The sequence below is a fragment of the Bison bison genome, unplaced genomic scaffold, assembly GCF_000754665.1.
Source record: "Bison bison bison isolate TAMUID 2011002044 unplaced genomic scaffold, Bison_UMD1.0 scf7180017864531, whole genome shotgun sequence".
Classification (NCBI taxonomy): Eukaryota; Metazoa; Chordata; class Mammalia; order Artiodactyla; family Bovidae; genus Bison; species Bison bison.
This window is the reverse complement of record NW_011495081.1, coordinates 2039648-2061820: the sequence shown is the minus strand read 5'-3', so window position 1 is coordinate 2061820 and position 22173 is coordinate 2039648. Positions and strand designations below refer to the sequence as shown.

At 41.3% G+C, this 22173-nt stretch overlaps 1 protein-coding gene across 2 annotated transcripts in view; it reads left to right on the top strand.

The window, feature by feature from the left end:
* BDNF (brain-derived neurotrophic factor) overlaps window positions 1-22173 on the top strand; it is a 37824-nt gene that overhangs the window by 7076 nt on the left and 8575 nt on the right. The window lies entirely within an intron of this gene.

Sequence of the window (22173 nt, the reverse complement as noted above, 5' to 3'; positions counted from 1 at the left end):
GTCATTAAAATTAGCTTAAAATTATTTGATGCCAAAATCTGCATTTCCTTCATTTTTGCGTGCTTCTGCAGTAGTATCCAAAATGGTTCTGGTCGTAGAAGAAACACTTCAACAAGTATTGTTGAATGAACAAATAGATTGATTAATAGCTGCCTCAGATTCTGACAGTGTGGACAATGAAGAAACTTTGTAATTACAACAAAAAATATTTTTTGCTGGCAGAGAGGCAGAAATTGGAGGAAATAAGTGTAATATTTTTGTTTTCGTGGTAGGTATTATAAATGTCCTTCAGTTGGGTGAATTCTGAAGTTGCTTGTGCACAATTTGGTTCACTCATAAAGTTGTCATGCTTGGAACATATGAAATGTTAAAGCCAATTTAGATAGTAGCAACTATAAACCTGTTGGTAAATTTTCACTTAATGTTTTCAATTTGAGGTACTGGTGGCGATGCTGATCATTGTGCTTCAGGGAACAGAAAACAGTGTATGTTAAGTGAGTGTCAATTTCTGGTAAGCAGATAACCAAAGGAAGGTATTATATTGTCTGTGCATTGTGTCATGCATAGGAGCAATCAGGTGCAGAAAACTTAACTTTTCAGGAGAAAAATCTATATTTCTCACACATACAGAGAGAGCGAGATGGGGGGTGGGGTGCGAGAGGGAGATAGAAAAAGAAGGAAACTCATAGAGTAAAATTTTTGCCACATGGCATTTAGTCTAATCACTCTTGGTTTGGAGCTGTTACCATCAGCATTTGCTGCCTGTTCTGATACTTGCTTTCTGCTTTTGAAAACTGAACCTATGCCCAAACTGAAACAAGTTTCCCTGAATTTTCACATGTTCATTTATTTCTTGAATTATGGGGAGTGTTTTTAAACACAGATAAATTTCTTTTACATCACACAGAATCTGAAGGTCGAGAAATTTGCTTCACGCTGCTGGCAGAGATGCTTGGCGGAGTCCCAGGCCACATTCCTAGACCAAACTGTTGAAGGTGTTCTCTCTTATGCAACATGGTGAAGGCACATTCAGCCTTCTCACGCCGGCTGATAATGTATCTGAAGGCACAGACGATGTGCTTATCATTTTGAAACATAAAGCCAGCAGGCGTTCTGTTGAATGATAGAATCTGGATCAGCTAAATGTAAAATACTATGATTAGTTAGGTTAAAAGTCAACTGTAGAAATTGAGAGAATATGGAGTTGGGACCAGATTCGGGGGGCTGACTTAGACTGCACAAAGGAAACTCAGAAGTTTTAAACAGCCGCCGGCTATGAGTGTGAGACAGTGGTGTGTCTATATGGCGATGGGGGTGGAGGGACTTGGATAGAACTACTGCCGTTTAGGGCCTTCCAGGCAGCTCAGTGGTAAAGAACCAGCCTGCCCATGCAGCAGACCCAGGAGACACAGCTTCAGTCCCTGGGTCGGGAAGATCCCCTGGAGGAGGAAATGGCAACCCACTCCAGAATTCTTGCCTGGAAATTTTCGTGTACAGATGAGGCTGGTGGGCTACAGTCCATGGGGGTTGCAAAGAGTCAGATACGACTGGGCGCACGCACACACACACACACACACACACACTGCAGTTTTGGTCTGCAGTTTTAGTTTGGGGAAACTAATAATTTCCCCCCATTTCTCAAGTAGACTATACATAGAATAGCGCAGGGAAGTCTGCTCAATGTTAAGTGGCAGCCTGGACAGGAGGGAGGTTTGGAAGAGAATGGATACATGTTTAAGTATGGCTGAGTCCCTTTGCTGTCCACCTGAAACTGTCACTACACTAATTGGCTATGCTCCCATAAAAAAGAACAAGTTTTTTAGAAAAAGTATTATCTTCAGTTCAAGAAATGAAATAGGTTGCTTTCGGTACAGCACTGACAAAAGGGTATATATTGAGATCAATGTGACCAGGATGCACAGGAAGTTGGAAACCATCGCAAGTAAGCAATGACTGAGGAAACTTGGAATGGGTAGCCTGGGGACAGGAAGACTTAGGCTGGAATGGCGAATGTATTTTTGTCTTCTTTAGTCTAAATTCACATGATGGTAGCTCCCAGAAGTCTGGGTTAAGAAGAATTCTGAACCCAACCCGGCTCAATAAGAAAGAATATCCTGTTGCTGCCCACCATGTCTGGGGGACTAGGAGGCCGCATGTCTGACTTGTTCTTGATGTCCAGTCTAGAGGACCGTCTTCACAATTGTGAAGAACTGGCATACGGAGGAAAGAGAGAATTTACTTTATGTTGCCCCAGAGAGCAGATCTAGAACCAGTGATATAAATTTAAGCACTGTACGTAGTATCTAGAAGAACTTTCAGTTTGATTTAATTAAGTAAATATCACAGGCTCACCACATTCAAGGCATTGAATTGAGTGAATTTATGATTTAACAAAGAAAGAATATGGAATATGATCAGTTTCCTGTTATAAGCACAGACTGAAACCCTTTTAGAAAGGATGGATATTAACGTGGAAGCTTGGAGTTAGGTATATTCTGAAGTACCTTTGTACTCCTAAGTTTTTTCAAATATATTGGTCATATCATCAGTATGCTCCTTGTTTTAGTTCACATACAATCCTGATGACAATCACGTATTTCTTTGGGTCTTCTGCCTGAGATAGGTGCAGCATCATGAACTGAGCATCAGAAATCCTTCCCATTTCTTTGAAAAGTGCTGGACTTTTGCTTTTTTCATACTTTCACGTGGGTTCTCAAAAGTAGTTATTTTTCCTTTGGATCATACAGAATGGAATGTTTTTAAAAAGAGTCCTGATCAGGTTCAGACACCCAAATTGCTTAAGAAATTAGCTTTTGACATTAGATTTTTTTAGAGTTCAGTAACTGAACTCAAAAAAGCCCACAGCACTCACCTTCCCCTTCTCAAAGTATAGCACCCTCGGCTATTAACAGTTTTCCAAAGAGTTTCCTTTTCTAAATGTAAACTGTCCAAGAATTGGCCCCTCCCTCAACCTTTTCATGTTTCAACATGGATAGATTAACTTTCTTTTTTTTTTTTAATAACTTATTTTGCTCTTCTGTAGAACAGTCAGAAATTAATTAACCCACATTTAATATGCAAGTTTAGACCAGAGGTTACACTCCTAGGAGTCATGACCATTTTATTCTGCATGGTCTCATCAAATATTCATATTTTCAGTCAGCAAAGCAAGCAGTTTACTGTTTACATACTCTTTAGAGCTTCACATATTTTATAGTTCATGTTGCTGCATGCATGTTTTCTCCTGTTTCAAAGCTTTTCTTTAAAGAAAGTAAAGGTGTTATACATGGGGGATGATTCTTTTATTTATTCATTCATCTAGCATTAATTTAGTGCCCAGTGGGTGCCAGGCACTGGTCTAGATGGATCCATCCATCATCAGGTGCTTCCTAGTAAGCCACTCCATTGATTCTCCCAGGTAAGGCTTCCATTACCTCCTTATATACTCACTTCAAAAGAGTATTTTAAAAAGCTGTTGAACAAATTCTCTGAGTCATTTCAGAACTCCCTGCCTGTCCTGTATTTTCAGTTGTGGATTGTAATATTTTGGAAAAACTTATGTCACTCTTAAGAGAATAATCTCTTTTTTATATATAACAATTGAGTATCATTTTGTGTTCAAATTAGGGCAATGAAAATGCTTAGACATTGCCTTAAATATTTTGCTATTATTTGAGGCTATTTCTGGAGGAACTCATGTTAATGATGCTGGTAGAAGGCACAGTCGAAGAATTTCTGGACTAAAAATGCCATTCATTTCCACTGGTGTTATGATGGAGTTTTTTACTTACTTACCAGGGCATGTTTGGGCCTCTTAGTTTCCAGGAATGTGTCTTTTATTTGACAGTGTTTATAAATCCCATGTGTTTCCCCCCTAAAGGAGCTAAAATGTGAGAATGTTTCCATTTACAAGAATCTGGTTTCATGATTATGCTGAGTAAGAAAAAGAAGGAAAGATCAGTGTTGTGAATATTATCTTTAAATGTTAGTCAATAATATGTTTAAGTTTAGTAATGGTATTTTTTTTAAGAGTTTACTGAAAACCACTTTTCAATCCATTGGGTGGTCTCCTTTCACCATGAAGTCAGAAGGTGTTTTTACTCAAATATATGGAATAAATAAGAATCCGTGTGTGGTGTTCATGGATCGTGTAAATATGTCAGTGGAACTAGAGCATAGTTTGGCACCATCAACTCAGAAATATCTAACCTCTTGATATACAACAAGGAAGCAAACTCTCACATAGTTCTCTTGTGAATCTCAAAACAAAACAAACAAAAAAACCCCACACACCACCCAACCCAAAATTAAAAACAAAAAACCCACAGGACCAGGAAGTGGTAAGAAATCCCATTTTCCTGCTAATACCAAACCTACAGCCGTGTTTCTAACCTTCTCTTTCACTCCTGAGCAGGGCAATCAGATTAAACTGTAAATCCTTAAATACAAAAGAATAAGCCGTAAGTACATAATGACAGAGACCTTTGCTTGCGTTCTTTGAGACAAAACCAGAGGAGTAGACACAGACCTTCTAACCTCCAAATTAGTATAGGTGTAAATAAGTAAATTGTAGGACTGGATTTTTCTCCTTCTGACAAAATCTCCAGTAGAACCCCAATGTATAAAACAAAATAAACAGTGCTGGGCTAGTTGAACTATAAGTGGGAACAGCAGAGTCCTGCCTCCTTGACCTTGACTTTGCCCCTTGCAAGAAGCCTCTTGATACTCTTCTCTGCAAAACCCAGTTGGAAAACTTGTTCTTGAGAAAAGTCAATAAGTAGAAATCCCCAAGTCCTAAATCTTTCTTCCCTCCTCATGGAAATGACTGTCCTGCCCATTCTTGCAGCCATTCTCTCAAATTCAGGATTGTGTTCATCCACTTGTTTAAATTATTCAGAAATGGTAACTCGGTAACTTAGATATGGATATGTGAAATTTTCCCTACTGGATAATTTTTGGAAATAATCATAGACATGTAATGGCTGAGAAGCAATGCAGGATGACCTTATCTTAAAGATTTTAATAATCATTTAAGTTTATCATAATTAATAAAATTTATCATTAATAAAATGATAAATTAATTTTAATGATTTATTAATTTATCATTAATAAAATTTATAAGGAATTCCCTGGAGGGCCAGTGGTTACAGACTTTCACTGCTGGGGCCAAGTTCAGTCCCTGGTCTGAGAACTAAGATCCCCGAAGCTATGTGACACGGCCAAAAAAATAAATAGAATTTATTTTAAAATGTTCTTCCTAAAATACAAGTGTATTTTTCTGGTTTTCACATCCCTGGCAATGATTTTCTTAAAACTTGAAAGTGTCTATTATTCCAGAGTATTTGATTGTTCTTCAAAACTAATCTCATGTTGAAATTTAGGGGAACCCTCGCCATCACTGCTTCAAGCAGTATCCGAGGTTTTGATAGCTTGTCCTAGTACAGTGCCCCGGTAGGCATTGGTACTGGCACCAAAATGTAGTTGACTTGGCATCATTAACATTCCTACATGAATTTATTGTCATATGTAGGTAAGATTGTATGTACATTAAGTCACTTGGGTTGTGTCTGACTCTGTGACCCCATAGAAGGTAGCCTGCCAGGCTCGTCTGTCCATGGGATTCTCCAGGCAAGAATACTGGAGTGGGTTGCCATGCCCTCCTCCAGGGGATCTTCCCGACGCAGATATCATAACCCACATCTCTCACATCTCCTGCATTGGCAGGTGGGTTCTTTACCACTAGCACCAAGGTTGTACATTTCAGTAAAAATCTTGTCCAAAGGTATAGTGTTCCATACATTAAGAAAATGTATCCACATGTTCCACTTGATCCTATAAATAACCCTTTGAAAAAAACTGGGCACACCTTATTCCCATATAACAGTTGAGGAAACTGAAGCTTGGAGTAAACAACTTGATCTAAGTGGCACAGCTATAGAACCAGAGCAAGGATTACAGCTCTGTGATCTTAATCCAGCCCTCTTACCATCACACAGGCTCTCTAAACCATGACCTGCAGAATTCAAGTAAGACATCATATTTCACCCTTGTTAATGTGAGTGCTTGGCACAGATGGAGACCAGTGTCATCACCGTGACCTCATCTCTGCTCTCTAGAGAAGAGATTGGCAAAAAGTGATGGTGGGAAGATAAAAAAATGTTTATTTTAAGGACTTTTTAAAGTTCCTTGTTTTAAGGAAATTAAATACTTGAAGAGAGAAAAAGGGTATGTCTTGTTCTTTGAGCTCCTTAGTAATCATTTTGCTTAAAGCTGAGGATCCTATAAGTGAACTATTGGAGAGCATAGCATGGAGCAGTGGTTCTTAAAGATGTTGATCATCAGGGCCTTTCCTTGGTGGTCAGGTGGTTGGGAGTCCGCCTTGGAGTGTAGGGGACGCTGGTTCAATCCCTGGTCCAGGAACTAAGCCTGTGTACCACAACTACTGATCCTGTAAGCCCTAGAGCCTGTGCTCTCCAACCAGAGAAGCCACTGTGATGAGATGCCTTGCTGCTGCTAAGTCACTTCAGTCGTGTCCGACTCTGTGTGACCCCATAGACGTCAGGCCACCAGGCTCTCCTGCCCCTGGGATTCTCCAGGCAAGAACACTGGAGTGGGTTGCCATTTCCTTCTCCAGTGCATGAAAATGAAAAAGTGAAAGTGAAGTCACTCAGTTGTGTCCGACTCTTAGCGACCCCATGGACTGCAGCCTACCAGGCTCCTCCATCCACGGGGTTTTCCAGGCAAGAGTACTGGAGTGGGGTGCCATTGCCTTCTCCAGAAATGCCCTGGCATCACAACAAATAGTAGCCCCTGCTTACAGCAGCTAGAGAAAGTCCGCGAGCCACAATAAAGACCAAGCACAGCCCAAACTAACTAACTAAATAAAAAAAAATTTTTTTAAAAGGTGATGATCATCAGAATTACCTTTGAAACTAAAAAAGAAAATTCACAGAGACTTCTCTGGTGGTCCAATGGTTGACTCCGTACTTGCAATGTAGAGGGTGCGAGTTCAGTTTCTGGTTGGGGAACTAAGATCCCAAATGCCACCCAGTGTGGCCAAAAAATAAACATTAAAAAAACAAACAGATATCAGGTCCTAGTCCCTGAGATTTGGAGGTTTGGGCTGCGGCTTGGGCATGTGTTGTGTTTAGAAACTTCCACAGGTGGTTCAGACTTGCAGGAAGGTTGAAGAATTGCTGAGCTTGAACCCGAATACATTTTAAAAGACCCATTTACTTCGTCATCCAAATACTTGGATTTGGGCATGGTTAGAAGGGATTTGCAGCCTTGTAAATAATCAGAAACTCCAAAGCTTTGAAGTGGGAAGCCTGTTGAAGATAATCTCCTGACTTGAAAGTTGTTTCCTAATCACAGACTTCCATACGGCAGCAGAAGGCCTGGCCCAAGGATGGAGTAGGATTCTATGGCCACCACTTACTTACAAGGTCTGGGACCTTGTACAAACTACATCTAATCTCTGTGCCTCAACCTCCTAACAGGGTTGCTATAGGGATTGTTGTTGTTTAGTCACTAAGTCGTTGACTCTGTGTGACCCCATGGACTGCAGCATGCCAGGCTTCCCATGGTGAAGGATTCTTCACCATCTTCCAGAGTTTGCTCAAACTCGTGTCCATTGAGTCCATGATGCCATCCAATCATCTCGTCCTCTGTCACCCCCTTCTCCTGCCCTCAATCCTTCTCAGCATCAGGGGCTTTTCCAGTGAGTCAGTTCCATCAGATGGCCAAAGTATTTTAGTTTCAGCTTCAGCATCAGTCCTTCCATTGAGTATTCAGGGACATTTGACCCATGTCCTTTAGGATTGACTGATTTGATCTTTCTGTCCAAGGGACTCTCAAGAGTCTTCTCCAGCACCACAGTTTGAAAGCCTCAGTTCTTCAGCGCTCAGCCTTCTTTGTGGTCCAACTCTCACATCCATGCACGACTACTGGAAAAACCATAGCTCTGACTATATGGACCTTTGTTGGCAAAGTGATGTCTCTGCTTTTTAACAATCTGCTTATGTTTGTCATAACTTTTCATTTAAGGAGCAAATGTCTTTTAATTTCATGGCTGCAGTCACAATCCGAAGTGATTTTGGAGCCGAAGACTTATTATTGAGACTATTAAAAATTTTATCAGTGGGCTTTCCCGTGGTCCAGTAGTAAGAATCCACCTTGCAATGCAGGGGGACATGGGCTTAATCCCTAGTCCGGGAAGATCCCATGTACCATGAACAACAAATCCCACGTGCCACAATTCCTGAAGCCCGAGCGCCTATAGCCCATGCTCTGCAACGAGAAGTCACTGCAGTGAGAAGCCTTCATAGCACAACGAGCAGTAGCTCCCGCTCTCTGCAAGTAGAGAAAGCCTACACACAGCAACGAAGACCAGTAAAATTAAAAGAAAACTTTATTAGCATGCTCCCGGTCTAAATCTGCTTCACTTTGTTCCTGCGGTAACAAGACCAGAACCCTTTTGTTGTCATCTTTGGAGGCTAATTTACTTACTCATTGACTTTCTCTTCCTTTCATCCGTCTAAATCCGACTCATTGTTTAGACTCATCTCGAATTCGACTTCCTCTGGAAAGACTTCTGCTCAAGAGAAACCTACCCTATTTGGATTCCTGAATCATTCACAGTCTCTATCTTACAATAGTTAATTGTATAAGCAATACTTGTGCAACTGTTAAACATTGGGTACCTTCTCTGTATCAGGTTCTCTGCTAGGAGCTGTGGATGTGAAGTTTAGTCTAGAAAAACATTCTAGAATATCCTGCTTAGGATAGTCTGTGACTTTAAAGAAACATTTCTTTCTCTCTCTCTCTCTTTTTTTTTTCGGTATACCTTAAAGGTACATTGTGTTTTTATTTTTAATTTTTTTAATATTTATTTATTCATGGATTTTTGACTGCATAGAGTCTTAGTTGTGACATGCTGGGTCTTCCTGCAGCCTGTGGGATCTTTCATTGCCGCACACAGTCTTAGTTGCTTCATGGCTTGTGGGATCTTAGTTCTCCCACCAGGGATTGAACCCCTGTCCCCTGCTTTTGGAAGGCGGTTTCTTAAACAAGGCCACTAGGGAGGTCCCTAAAGAAACATTTCTTAAATAGAAAGTTCATGAAACAGTCTCAGCCTGGGACCCTGCATCTCTGGAGCTGATGATTGAGTTTCATTCCATTGCTCAATAGATCTGTGATCTTGGGCAAGTTACTTAAATTCCTTGTGTCTAAAATAATGAAGGAAATCCTCTTCCCTCTCCTGTGTTTCCATGAGGGGACTTGATCTGAGGTAGACTTCACTTTCCCTTTTCACTTTCATGCATTGGAGAAGGAAATGGCAACCCACTCCAGTGTTCTTGCCTGGAGAATCCCAGAGACAGAGGAGCCTGGTGGGCTGCCGTCTATGGGGTCACACAGAGTCGGACACAACTGAAGCGACTTAGCAGCAGCAGCAGCAGTAGGAAATAGGCCCCACTGCATTTTCTAACACAGCTTTCCTAACATGACTCTGACCCTGTATTATTCCCATTTGGCATCTTATTTCTATTCTGTTCTCAGCAGAAAATCCCAAGGGGATGAGGTGTGGTTAACCCAAACATGTACTAGTGGGAAGTTGAAAAGAAGTGGTAATTTTTCAAAGTTGAATGAGCTATATGTCCCAAGGAAGTTGTGTTTTAAGTTAGGTTTTTTCTTTTGTGTATTTTAATCAAAAACTTCTAAGCAAAAGCTTTATCTCTTATATTGTCTTTAGTCTCCATAGCGCATAGCTGACTGATGTGCACATACAAAGTAAGGGGTTCCACAGCTATTTGCTAAATAATTTAGCATGTCTTTTTCCCTGGAAAAGATAAAGATTCCAGCATTGTGATATTCAGCTAAAAAAGCACTCTAAATGGGAAATTGGTTCTATGTAAATATTCATAAATGAGCCTTTTGGTTTCCAGTTTATAAAGCTCATCAACTCTGGACTTTTCGTGGGTCCTTCATGGGTAAATCCCAGAGATTCACCTTCACTACATTACAAGCAGGTAATACAATCTTTTAGTCTCTGAAACATGGTCTATTGTAAACAAAAACTTGTACTGACAATTTCCTCTTCTCTCTCACCTTACCTTTACATTTTCTCTTCGGGGAATCCCCATGTGCATACATCAATTACAGTGTGTTCTACATTGAACCATAATTGTCTGTAATGTGTCTAACCTGTTCTCCACCCCTCACCCTTCTGCCCTGCACTTTAATAGTGAAGTCCTCAAAGGCAAGGATTCTGTCTCATTCCTTTTGGTGTTCCCAGTATCTGTGCTCAGAGAATGTCTAGTAAATGAACAAAAGTTAAAATGTCGATTTTAGGAGAATGCTACGTCATAGTCATCCTAAGTTATAGTCACCCTAAGCTATAAATTTGACAAGTTGACATCCAAATAGAAGATAATCCAGCCATAGAAAGATGATGACCTTTGTAGCTGTGAAGGGAGAAGAGGCCAAAATGTAGCTTTAAAAATATTTGTAGGTTTTTTTCCTCATGGAATAAACATGGAGTACAACTTAGTTTCCTTCTCATGAGGAAATGACAGAAACATAGCCTGTTATGACCTTCAACTTCAATCAAATGACCAGAGCTCTGCTGATGAAATATGAGCTTGTATCCTTGACCCTGACATATACCTTGGAGGTGTTAACGCATTGTCCCTGTGTTTCTATGAACATTTTTTTAAAGAATTGTTTTTGATCTAGTGAATCTCTAACTCAGTATTAACCATATAGACCATTTAGGGGTAACATTGAAACACCTCCCTTGAAAGCTATTGAGTTAGCTGGGAGTGCACCCACTTCCATAACTAATTTTTTTGTTATATTTGAAAATCAGTGAGGATTTAAACTCAGGATTCAGTCACTTGAAGAATCTATTAAGAGTTACCAAGCTAATTATTCCTACTTTACAAGAAACTTACTTGAAAATGGTTTTCCTAAAACAAAGTACATCTAAACTTTGTAAGTTCTTAATAACCTGTGCTGAATGAATAAATGAATCCTGAACTAAAACAGAACACATTCTGATTCTTAATCAGAGGTAGTTTAAGCCTTTTGTGCAAGAGGGGACTCTGACTTGAAATAATACAGGATAGTAAGCCTCCTAGAGAAATTTCTGTAAGGAAACATGGTTGATTGTGAAACATGAAGCTGAAAGTGAGAGGAGATGGCATTTGACCCCAAGCAGCCTGAGAACATCTCAGCAGGGTTCATCAAAGTCATTAAGTGGTGGTCTCAGAAAGCATGGTACTGTTTTGAACACCTAGACCCAACTGGAATCAGGAACTTGCCCAAAGACCTTCCTTAATCAAAGCAGAAAGGAGTTCTTCACTTTCTTCTGAGTTCCAAAGAGGCTTCTGGTTTCCAGGCATCTAGATGGCAGTACCAGGTTAGGGCACCACCAGTGAACTTCCTCCTGTGGTTATTTCCTACCTCTTGGAATGTTTTACTTCAGGAAGGTAAAGGAAAGCAACCTTGGGGTTTTCATGATGAGTTTAACACTGTGGTGCAGCTTTGGCCATCCATTTCATAGGAGATCTGCTTTCCAGATGATGTTCAGATGTACATATGGAGATGAGTGTTTTTTTTCTTTCTTGCCTTTTTAAAGAGTTTTTTTTTTTTTTTTTCATCCTGTTTCTAAATTTGGGGTGTAAGGTCCTCCAGGGAGCATTTTTAAAAGTATCTGAAGTTTGCATCTGATTTTGGAGGAAAGTTGGAGGCCTACCTGCATGTGACAGACACACGGCTCCAACAGCTACACTGATTGCAAAGATAAGGGCCATCCTTTTGGATCATTTGTTTGACATTGATCATGCATGTGTATTCAGGTCTGAAAGTTTGCTCCATATATGTTTCCCTGATTTCCCTGTTGAGGCTTCTGGATTTTGCAGTATATTCTGTTGCAGATGACCACATATGGAGTCATTTAACCACGTGTTTTTCTCTTCAAAGTCTTTCTTTGGCATTCTACTCTTATGTTCTGTTTAATTTAGGTTCCGTCTTTTAGAAGTTTTCTTTCTTCGCCACCATCTGACTTTGGGGAATGGGTCTCATTCTCCTCCTATGTTTGGCCATGGTCACCACTCAGCTTGGTGTTATGCTTAACTTACAAAGGTTCTTTATAGGATTGCCCTTTGTTGGTGACCCTTGGCATGATGCTGTGGCAGGTGGGGTGAGAACTCTAACCCTCTGCCTGTCACAGAGCTGAGGCAGCAGAATCCTTGAATGGGCTCACTCAGGAAGGTTCACCCACAAATTTGTCTACTTTGTTGGTTAAAAAAAAAAAAAAGGCCAGTTATCAGCCATTTCATAGGGTCAACTTAATAGCAAGTGGGAAAAGTAGGACCAGAACTCAAATCTTCAGCCCCTAGCCCCAGAGACTGTTTTCTACATCCAACCATTCTACTTTAGACTGGTTTCTTCCAGGGAAATGTCCCCAAAGTTGATATGGGTCGCCCCTGCCACCCAGAGTTTTTCTTTAAATATATATATGTTATATGGACCATTTTTAAGATCTTTCTTGAATTTGTTACAATATTGCTTATATTTTTATGTTTTGGTTTTTGGCCACGAGGCACATGGGATCTTAGCTCTCCAACCAGATGTTAAACCCCCTGCACTGGAAGGTCAAGTCTTAGCCACTGGACCACCAGGGAAGCCCCCCTTCCCCCGACCCAGACTTTTTATTTTAGTTACCACCAGGCACCAGAATTCTGAATCTCTGAAGTGTCTGTTGCATCAGAGCATTGTAAAGGATTCTTTGGGGCCAAAAGTGAAGCCTCTAGGTTAAACATTTTTTTAATTGGTTATTTTTTAAAGTTTTTGATAATTTATTGACATGATTCAAAAATCAAAATAGTATTAAAATGTGTGCATTGAGAAGTCTTGTCCCACCTGTGCTGTGCTCACTTGTAATCCCACCTGACACATACTTCCTGAGGGGTGGTTATTTGTTTCCATCTCATGTGAATCCTTTACAGTGTGTTTATATGGAAATACAGATAAATATGGATATTATTTACATTACCCCATTTTAAAGCAAAAGATGGTATGTATATGTATACATGTGCTGATCTGTATCTTGCTTTTATTTCCATTTCAGTATGTGGAAGCTAACTTGTTCCTTTCAATTGCGTGAATTTATTATGAATATGTACTGTAGTTTATCTATTTTCCTTTAGCTAGAAATGGGGCTTCTTTTAGTTGCTATTCTGTGCTTTATTGCAATTAATAACCTTGTGTATTCATCATTTTGTACATATGTACCTACTTGTTGCTGCTGCTGCTGCTAAGTCGCTTCGGTCGTGTCCGACTTTGGGCGACCCCATAGACGGCGGCCCACCAGGCTCCCCCGTCCCTGGGATTCTCCAGGCAAGAACACTGGAGCGGGTTGCCATTTCCTTCTCCAATGCATGAAAGGGAAAAGTGAAAGTGAAGTCGCTCAGTCATGTCCAACCCTCAGCGACCCCATGGACTGCAGCCTTCCAGGCTCCTCCATCCATGGGATTTTCCAGGCAAGAGTACCTACTTGTTACTGTAGATTTATTCTCAGCAGACTTGCTGGATCCATAGGGAAATTCATTTAAAATTTTGATAAATATTGCCTTATTGTACTGCAGGAAGGTCTTGAACTGTTTGTGTAGCCACCATTGGTAAATGAGAATGCCTGTTTCAGTACCAGCCTTACCAACAGAGTGCATATTAGTCTGAAGGATGAGAAACAGGAGGGGACCTTATAAGTGAGGTCTCTGTCTCTTCCCTGGCCCCTGGTTTGCAGTGGGGATGCTGCCCAGTTCCAAGAACTGGTGCCGGCATCAGTTCCAATGGAAATAATGCCTCGCCATGGCCGTGGGTTTGTGCCGGCTCTAGTGACACACGTGGAATGGACCCACGTTGCCACTTGCAGAATTTCCTGCAGTGGAAAGTTACACCTGCATTCATTATTCACCTAATGGCAATACTGGGTCGAAAGAGCCCAGCAGTGTCTGCTGGGGCAGAAAAGGCAACTGTCCCACTGCAGCGTGCTGCATACCATGCTTTCAACACTTGTTTCCCAGCTGCTAACCTTATTTCTTGGAGAATGCAGTGGCACCCCACTCCAGTACTCTTGCCTGGAAAATCCCATGGACGGAGGAGCCTGGTAGGCTGCAGTTCATGGGGTCGCTAGGAGTTGGACACGACTGAGCGACTTCACTTTCACTTTTCACTTTCATGCATTGGAGAAGGAAATGGCAACCCACTCCAGTGTTCTTGCCTGGAGAATCCCATGGATGGAGGAGCCTGGTGGGCTGCAGGTCATGGGGTCGCACAGAGTTGGACACGACTGAAGCGACTTAGCAGCAGTAGCAGCAGCAGCAGCAACCTTATTTCTAGGAACTGAGTTCAAGAGAGAGATCCCAAATCACAGTGGAAGTCTCCCTAAGCTTGAAACTTTCATTCCCACGGGGACGCTCTTTTGAAAACTAATTTTGCACTTCCCCTGAGAATGGCAATCCACTCCAGTATCATTGCCTGAAGAATCTCATGGACAGGGGAGCCTCGGGCTACAGTTTATGCGGTTGCCAAGAGTCAGATACAACTGAGCAACTAACACTACTAGTCTAAGTCCTTTATAAGATAAATTAAAACTATAGGATACAATGTTACAGTATTGCTAGACTTCTCCAGCTGTAGGGAGTTTCCTGCATGATGCAAATAGACTATCCTGTAAATGCAAGATTTATACCCTAGACAACATCTCCAACTGTTGAAGAACATACATATATTCCATGTCATCTTCGCAGGACTCTTTGGCATTTTCACTGGTAAGATTGATTCTCCATTAATTTTCTCTGTGAGTTCCTGAGTTTAGGGGAAAAAACTCCCTTGCATTCCACTGCATAGAGAAGTTTGCCAAATGAAACTGGCAGGATGGTTATTCAGTCCAAATGAACCTTCTTCTTTCTCATAATTTGTGATGGGGCCACTTTAAAGCAGAAAGCCACTCCTCTTCCCCTGTGAGGACCAGTTGCACTTGGGGAGTTGATTGATGACTGTATCTGGCTACACGAGAAACACGAAATGATTCCTGGGCGTAAGGGTGGACTGCCAGAAGCTGGCTGACACACCACTGACAAATGTGGATACACATTTTCTTTTGTTAATACCTGTCAAGGCTTCACAACAGGCATTTCCAGTTTTGTTCTCAGGTTCCTTACAGCTGCTTCTCTAGAAGCTTGCTCTCTTCTGAGGGCTGACTATTGCCAGAAGCAAAGTGTTGTTTTATGCCATCAACACCTGACCCACCACACACATTCAGGACATCATCCCAGGTATATGTTCTGCATCCGCTCTGTGGAGCCATGGGGTCTGTTTTGCCTAGTCATTCACATGGAGGGCCTCAGGGTACCAGCTGGGTGGCAGAGAAGATGCATGAGACCTGCATTCCATTACCCTTGTTCCTTTGGCTTTTTGACACGATGGTTCCTATTAGCACAGTCTGAGAGTCCGCTGTTCTGTCTGCACTGGACCATCTGGTCTCCTGTCTTTGGGGCCCTAACTTGTCTGAACTGCTCCCTGAGGATAAATTTAACACTCTCTAGCCTTACTTTCACTCCTGTCTCAGACCCTCAGCTCTACTCTTTTTTTTTTTTTTAATTTTTGACTTCACTGGATCTTTGCTGTGGTGCTCAGGCTTTCTAGTTGTGGAGCATGGGCTTGGTTCCCTGTGGCATATGACATCTTAGTTCCCAGACAAGGGATCAAACCCGTGTCCCCTGCATTGAAAGACAGATTCTCAACCACTGGACCACCAGGGAAGTCTGCCCTCAGCCCTATTCCTGAAACAGGAAAAACTGCATGAATCAGAAGCGGGGTAGCCTAGTTTGCCAGGTCTCTACACTTGGAAGGGATCAGGTTGAGATACTAAAAAGAAAGGTTTTTATGTCACAAGTATTTTTTAAAGGCACTCGGGTGCTTCTTGATTGAAGTCATTCTTACTCATGTGGAGTTGACAGGCGTGGCCTTGGTAGCTGTGGCTCCTAGTCTGAAAAGCATGTGGTTCTTTTCCAGTGCCTGAAGAGACCTCAGGGGGAAATGTCCAGCAAATTCCTGCAGAATTTTGACACTCTGCCTTGTTAAGTATGCATGTATGGTTGGTACCTTGAGGGATAATTCAATATTGGGAAGAGGGTAGCGAGGAGGAAACCTTAGGCTTATATTCAACCTCTGTGGAATTAGCATGTAAACAAACTACTTATCAGGAATGATCACATGCGGCTTTGCTTAAATAAATAAGAAACTGGGGCAATGGACCTCCCTCAAAATATAAGACACCACATCCACATCTGACCCCGTATGGATAAAAGCACGCGAGCCAGCCGGGTTCACATTCCATTTCCACCACATGCCGGGCATATGGTGTTAGGCAATATGATTTATAAATCTCTCTGAGTCTCAGTGTTCTCAGCTGTAAACTTACTATTCATAATTAGATTACCTCCAGAACCAATAAATGTTAGCTATTATTTTAAATCACTTTCTAATTCGAAGAGAAGTTTGACATTACTTATTTAATGTAATGTCCCAGAGCATCTTCCCCAAATCCCCACTATATACACCGCTACCAATACTGTATGTCTTTATGGTACTGTGTGGAAACACAGCCTTCCTTACCTTGCTTAGATTAAATATATTAGTGTTAAGAGTTTGCATGTCTTATGTAGGAGTCAATGTTGAGTGAAAAGGATTGGAGGCAAGCAGATGTTCTCACAGTCCTCATACTCATGAAACCACAGACTTGAGTGTTTCCTATAGGTACAGTCTATGATGTGGGTATTTCTTGACCAGCCATATAGATCTTTTGCCATCTGAGATGTTAGTATTTTCCTTGTATCTTATAATAGCTCTGGAGCACAGCCAGTTTCTAGAATAGGGTCCACACCTGGTTCATTATGTTTCGGGCCCAGAAACTAGCTTCCTTGTGTTCTTCAAATGAACGGTGACACACAGAAGGGTTAGGGGCTGGGGTGAGGGCAGTGGGCGGGGGACTGCAATTATTCTTGCTCCTGCATTAAGCTACAAATAATGAGCACTTTCCTGTGCTTTACAGTAAGCAATTAAAAGAAATTATAGTTAGATGCAAAAATAACCCGAAGGACAACTCTGTGTGTGGAGCCACCAGTTTGCTCCATTTGTGGAAAAGGTTAATCCTCGTGAACGCGTGGAACACTGTGTTGCTACAGAAAGGGTGGCGTGTCCACACACGTTTCGGCCTCTACCCACACGCTCCTGTATATGACTGTGCATCCCAGAAGAAGGGCTGTGGAGTGTGTATTGGTGCTGCAGTGGAATTTAACAAACTGATTCCTGAAAATGGTCTCATAAAGGTGAGCTTTTCTTCTCTTGCTCACTTTATCTTTCCCCTAGGATTTCTTGGTAGTGGCTTCTAAAGGAATGTTATTCTTTTGATTCTAGAGGCAACTTATCCGTCCACGTTCTTCCCCTACCTGTTTTCACCTCCTTTGCTTTGTTAAATATTAAAATTTTGTGTATTTCCAAGGATGGGGTCTAATCTAGAGGGAGATCTCTTCATCCATCCTATTCTCTTTCCACCCCTTCTGACTTAATGACGTTGAAGCCTTCCGGTTTGGACCTAAAATGGGTCTAATTGTGTGCAGATATTCTTTATGGGAATTGCTCAGATAACTAATTAACCACAGGCATACATTTGGTATGGAAATTTCCAGGAGCACCATCTGTAGAAACACTGAGAAGGGCATGCCTTTACCGCAGCTCTGGGGTCCATTAAGAGCGTGTTTGTGTGGCGACGTTGTCGAGTGGGTGTTGGCTCACAGCTGTCAAAGTCCCCGTAGCATCTCCTGGCAGAAACTCCAGAGTGTCAGTCCAACAGCACCCTGAGAGCAGCCTGTCGATGTGACATTGCCACTTCCGAAGAAAGAGGCAGAAATAGGACAGACGGGTCTTAACTTTCTTCTCTGCTTTTTTTTTTTCCAATTGTAATTGTTCTGGCATGTTCCCAGTCTCCACATTGTGGCAAACTTCTTAAAGAGGGCTTTTCTTCATCCTCTGGTTTGAGTTACTGCATGTTCTCCCCTTAGGGACAGAGAATGCAGTTGTGTTACCCCTGCATGTTTTTTTAGTTAAAGCATGCTCCTTCCTGGATCCAGAAACTGGAAGAAGATCCGAGTTCTGTGCTTTCACGACAGCCCGTCAGTAGGTGCCACCGCCTTGTTTAGGGAGGCAGTCCCTAACAGTGCTGACATCTGTGTCAACTCTGTGGGGCTCAAGGTGGATCTCCTGGGAGAACAGGGTCTGTGGCATCTCAGCCCCACCCATTCGCCAGTGATTTAACAGCCACATTATCGGGGTTCTCCGTGTGAGTCATTTGCATTTGTACTGGTGAACTTGGTGACTTCTTGGGCTTTGGAAATAAGCCATCTTTTCAGTCCTTTGTAAAAAAAAAAAAAAAAAAGCCTGAACAGTGGACCAGTCTCCAGTTCTGTTTATGAAACTACCCCATCAATTTCCTGATAATGTCATTCAACTCAAATTTTTTACTTTTCTTTAGAAATCTTTTTTTTTTTAAATCATTTTTGGTGCTTCCATCTTGAAACAAATGATCCTAGATGCTGGAACTCAATTGAGAAATGGGTTGCTGCTGGGTACCTTATTGAAATAAAGACCGACTTGAGTTGTGGAGGGGATTTTGATGCTTTATACTTTCAAGTTGGACTATTTGCTGCTGCGGCTGTTGTTTTTGTTTGTTTGTTTGTTTTAGTCTCACCATTTGGCTTGCAGGATCCTAAGTTCCTCGACCAGGGATTGAACCCTGAGCTTGAGCCTCAGCAGTGAAAGTGAGGAATCCTAACCACTGGATTGCCGGGGGATTCCATGTTGTAGTCTTCTTTTGTGAGTTTTTGTTTTAATTTCATAGTACTTGGTAGGAGAGAGCTGGATCTGTTTGTTTTAGGACAAGCCTAGAAATAAGACATCTCCATTGAGTGGGTGAGTCTGTTCTTTCTGCCTCTGTTCCATTATTTCAAGACAGAAGAACTTAGAAGGATCAGAGACATCTGGCTGAAAATATTTGCCTGGAAATCTACTAGCTGCTGTAACTAGTCATATCATTTCCAGTGTCATTCTGCTTGAGTCACTGGTGTTAAGGTTGCAGTGATTAGGGAAGCCAATTATGCTTGCCCTTGCCTTGTAGCATTGAGATAAAAATTAGCGACTGAGTAGAAGTCCAGATTTAGGTCAGTAGTGCTCTATAAATTTTCATTCAACCTGTCACATTTATAGGTATCCTGCACTTTATGGTATAAACACAATAGTGGAAAAGCCAGTTGACATAAAGGGAACCCAAATTTTACTTAACGTTACAGAAGCAAAACTACTTTCCCACCTAATAAATGTCCAAACAAAACAAGTTGAACCAAGGAAGATACTTAAGTTGATGTTAACCCTATCATTTCTGTGTCTTATCACTTAGTCCGGTGCTTCTCGACTTTTAATAAGTATGTGAATCACCTTGAAGTTTATGAGCCTTGTTGAAATGCAGATTCTGACTGAGTGGGTGTGTGGATGGGATGGAGGCGGGGAAGCCGAGAGACTGCTTTTCTTATTAGCTCCCAGGTTTTGCTAATGGTATAGGCCTATGGATTCCACTTTGGAAAGCAAGACTTCATTTAATTTCAGCCCGTGGAAACTGATCCCATACCTCTATTTCCTAAAACTTATTTCAGGCTCCACAGGTTTTTCCTTCTGTTGTAACAGATTGGAATTGCATTAATACACTTAGCTTATAAACGTAGCACTAAAAAAATTATCTGAAGTTTGAGACTTTAGGTTGCATGAAATAAATTTTATGAGTAAATTTTTTCTGTAAATTCAAAGCCTGTGTGATTAAATATAACTTAAATGCCTATGTTATAATGAGGTTTGCATCTCCTTATTTACTATTTCCACAGTCATTTCCCTTTGTAGGATAATTTTCCCTATGATTTCACAGCATTTGTAGAGATCAACACTTGATAATTTTTTCAGGCCCTTCCTTACACAGTGGATTACTAAAACTTCACAGCACCAGGTAGACAGTGTCTTCATAATTAATATTACTGTCTATCCTGTGTGGAAATTTGATAAATAATTCCTTGCTTTTGGCCTTTTAATAGTCAGAACATTATTAAATATGAACTTTATTTTAGTTCATTATGACAAATTCCACCAGAAATTCTAAGGAAAACAAAATCCTATTAATAATTAAAGAGGTTAGTTTTTTAATTGAATGTTAACTGCCATTTGGTTCTTATAATCTAACAATTGGTAGTTTTTTAAAAGCATTTTTTAAACAGTCTACTTACTTGATATGCATGTGACTTGCATATGCTTGAGACTTCTTTATTAGAGGCTAGAGATGTGCCCTGTTGGGGCAGTATTAGGGTGCAGAGCATGGGTAAGACTGCCAGCTCTGGGCAGCTGTGGCTTTCAGGGATGCTCCCTTGGTTCTAGTAGAACAGCAGGTTTCCCAGCGCAGTAATGATGGGAGCTCTTGGAGACCTTCACACGGTGACAGCTGTGCCCGGGGTTAGACTGCCAGGTGGGATGTTTTCTGCCCAGACTTGGTTCATCTGCCAGGCATTTTCTGTCTCTTATTCCAAAATTCATTCCATCGTTGTCACTCACTTGAAGTCTTACTGCTCTTATTTTAATTGTGCTCAGTCGCTTCAGTCCTGTCCAGCTCTTTGCGACACTTTGGACTGCAGCCCACCAGGCTCCTCTGTTCGTGGGATTTTCCAGGCAAGAATTCTGGAGTGGGTTGCCATGCCCTCCTCCAGGGGATCTTCCTGGCCCAGGGGTAGAATCTGAGTCTCCTCCATCTTCTGCATTGCAGGCAGATTCTTTACCTGCTGAGCCACCAGGGACGCCCCTTACTTTAACTGCACCTCCCTACTTTACTTGTGCCTCCCTAAAAACCACGCAAATATTGCCAGCACAAAGGGAACGGAGTCATTTAGCATGTGTGAGGACGTAGTTTGTGCAAGGTACTGTACAAATTGCATTCATTCAGAAAATGCCTAATCCTTAGCCTAATGGAGAATATGATCTAGTTTGACTCCTGGATAAGGTAGGTCTCCAACCAGTGTAAAAAAATCATTTTTCAGAAATAGGGTGGTAAATACAAAGAGTGAATAAAGGACCAGAGTTATATGGCTTTCTATCAAAGGAGTATGTACATCCACGTATTAAATTTATGCTTCAGGGAAATATACTTTCTTTCCACGGTACTCACATGTATGTGTCACTCTGGGTTTGAACTAAGAATCAGCAGTTTCTCTGGCACTCCTGGTGAGGCTAATGTCTCCAGGTGTCACTCATCACCACGGGCATCCTTGGGGATCAGAGAGTAGTGTGAAGGACTGTGTTTCATAGGAAGTATAATCAGGTGCTCTTGGACATTAACTATGTTTTGGTTAAAAAGAACTACATTTTTAAAGGAACTTTCTTCACAGCTTTGGAACATATACATTATCAGATATCGTTTACTGAAATATTTATTAGTTTCAATTGATTGGTCATTCAGGTAAGTAGGTGAACGTCTGAGCTTTTCCCTCTCCATTTTATTTGTGGATTCCAGCGACCCATTATTTTAGTTCAGGAATGTAAGGTATTTCTGTTTTTAAGTCTTCTGGGCTAAGCAACATGTACCTAATGGGCAGACGATACAAAAATAATGCAGAGGGATGGAAGAGTCTAGTCCCTGTAAGTGAAAGCCTGGTTTTCCTTTGGAATCTGAGATTCTGACCTTGTTCTATCAGGGGACCCACAGCGAGTAGATGAGTTGATTAAAAACTCTGATTCTCTTTCCTCTTAGAGGAAATGGGGATAATTATAGTTACCTGCACCTCTAGGGTACTATGAGTCTTAATTACTTAATATTTGCAAACCATTTAGAGATCTTTGAATTAAAAGTGCTGAGCAGTAGAACCCAACTTCAGTGTAATCATAATTGGAATGAGAGTTTATATTCTTGCCTTCCCTCCATCTCTCTCTCTGTTCTGTTCTTTTGGCCAAGACAGACATGGCTTGTGGCTACCACCTAGCTCTGCATACTTCTCTCTAACCCCTTTGCTTTTGGCAACTTAA